The sequence below is a fragment of the Cibotium barometz genome, chromosome 28 (genome assembly GCF_041138505.1).
Source record: "Cibotium barometz isolate CiBa-2024 chromosome 28, ASM4113850v1, whole genome shotgun sequence".
NCBI classification, from domain to species: Eukaryota; Viridiplantae; Streptophyta; class Polypodiopsida; order Cyatheales; family Cibotiaceae; genus Cibotium; species Cibotium barometz.
In genome coordinates this window covers 12,713,214-12,715,578 of record NC_141073.1, presented here as the reverse complement: position 1 = coordinate 12,715,578, position 2,365 = coordinate 12,713,214, and positions in this window count along the sequence as shown.

Below are 2,365 nucleotides of genomic sequence, written 5' to 3'. Positions count from 1 at the left end.
GAGAGAGAGAGAGAGAGAGAGAGAGTTTTACAAACTTCTATGGTTAAGGCTAACAATAATATGTCTTTATGGTTAAGGAAAGAGAACTGCAAAATCCCTCACAATAATATATCTTTATGGTTAAGGAAAGAGAATTTCAATCCCTTCATAATCTTTTAAAAAAAATATTTGATTAAGACTTTTTGTATAAATCTACATGACCTTATGAAATATGCTATTCTCTCTCTCTCTCTCTCTCTCTCTCTCTCTCTCTCTCTCTCTCTCATGTAATCACACATGACCCTCAATTATAGTGTATAAAGTGTATAGGCATCTCCATGTAAACCTTTGAAAATGTCACCAAGAGCTCAAGTGGAGAATGGCATAGAACTCTTGATGAGACATAGTGTAACATTACAAACATATTTCAAAGATGAATATACAAAGATCATTTGCACGATAGTAATGAGGCTATAAGAAGGCCCTTAAGATGCACTTAAATAATCTTGCAATTTTTCTTTGCACATTTCAACATGTATAGGGTTTGATAAACACAACATGTTCTTGATAATAATGGTGATGCTCTTGGACATGTAGATGATGGTCTCGCCATGGTCACCACCATCTTGCCCATGTTTTTGATTGGCTATGTAAATGATGGCCAAGGGGGGGTCATGAGATGTCACACCCCCTCCATCTCTCTTCCATACAATGTATTCCTCTTGATGGTAATCACCATGGGGGTTGTGATGTCATGCATCCCCCTCTCTACTCTGTGGAGCTTCTGAGAATGATAATGAAGTATATGACCATGGGGGGTTGCAATGTTATTACCCCCTCTCTACTCCATGATAATAATGATAATGCTCTTGCCCATGTTCACCATATCCACCATGTAGATGACGACCACCATAATCTTGCTCATGTTAATCGTTGTCACCATAGTTGTGCACATGATAGCCACAAGGGGGGCCATGTTGTCACATCCCCCTTCTCTCCTGTATACAATGTAATCCTCACGATAGTCACCATGGGGGTTGTAATGTCACCCCTTACTCTATACAATGTAATCCTCAGGATGGTCACCATGGGGGTTATAATGTCACCCCTTCTCACCTCTATACAATGTAATCCTCAGGATGGTCACCATGGGGGTTATAATGTCACCCCTTACTCTCTAGAGCTTCATGTAGTAGATGATTATAGGGGCTCATGAGGGTGCTTGGCCACAATGCAGGATCTATCACTAGACCATTCAAAACATAGGAGGGGTAATCATACAGGAAAATGTCCCCCCCTAGCACTGATACATGCCATATACAAATGAAGCAATGGTATTTGTGTACAAGGTTTTTGAGGCCTATTGGTTGAGAATTCCCACCAACACTGAAGAAATAGAATGCCTATGGTCATGCAAAGGGTTAGCCACACAAGGGAGGTCATCTTGTCACATCCCCCTTCTCTCCTCTATATAGTGTAATCCTTATGATGGCAGGATTTTTTCTGGTGAGCGGTTCTTTGGAAGTTGCTATTGTAAAGAACCTTGTAGCCCCACCACTATTAGGTGGGGTGGGCATAACACCTTTTGCATTCTTGCTCTCCACTTGGTATCCACCTTCCCATAATGAATATACCTCCTCGTCTGTGAGGTTAGTTCTCATAACAACTAGCCATATCTTGGGTAGTGGATTGGGCTTTGGGTCTATGTTGTCCACAATATAGCAATGAAGCATGTGATTAGGGCAAAACCATATCCATTGTTTGATGAGACCATTAGGGTGCTTTGCATGTAGATTTGGCTATGTGTTGCCCACAACTTTTACCCCCACACGAGGCGTTCCACTACATGTGACCTTGCTCCAAATGCATCTCCTTCGAATTACCCTCATTGCTTCATTCACCTTGCGCTCAATCACATTGAACTCTGTGACTTCTGCTGTTCTTTCTGGAGGAGTACTGCTTGTATCATGTCTCATCATCAATATCAATGACCACAATGGCTGGTCTCTTGTGACATGCACTTTCTTTATCATTGTGGTGAAGGGGGTAGGCACCTTATACATGGGTGTTCCTTCAGTTGCCTGATTAACTGTTCGGACTACTTGGGCTCGGCTTGTAGACAACCGTTATTTTAGTTTCTCCAAGCTTAGTCCTCTCCCTATGTGCTTGCCTTGAGAGTATGAGACCGCCTTAGTGCTTTGCAAAATTGCATTTACCACATCAGTAGTACATGCATCATAAAGATAAATCTTACGTCTACTGCAAGCCAAAAGACAATCTTCAAGTGGGATTTGGATATACCATTCTTCATTATATTGGCTTCATGGGTTGCATTTTCATGCTTCTCCAATCCTTTCTTGTGGTAGACACGCTTCATGCATACATG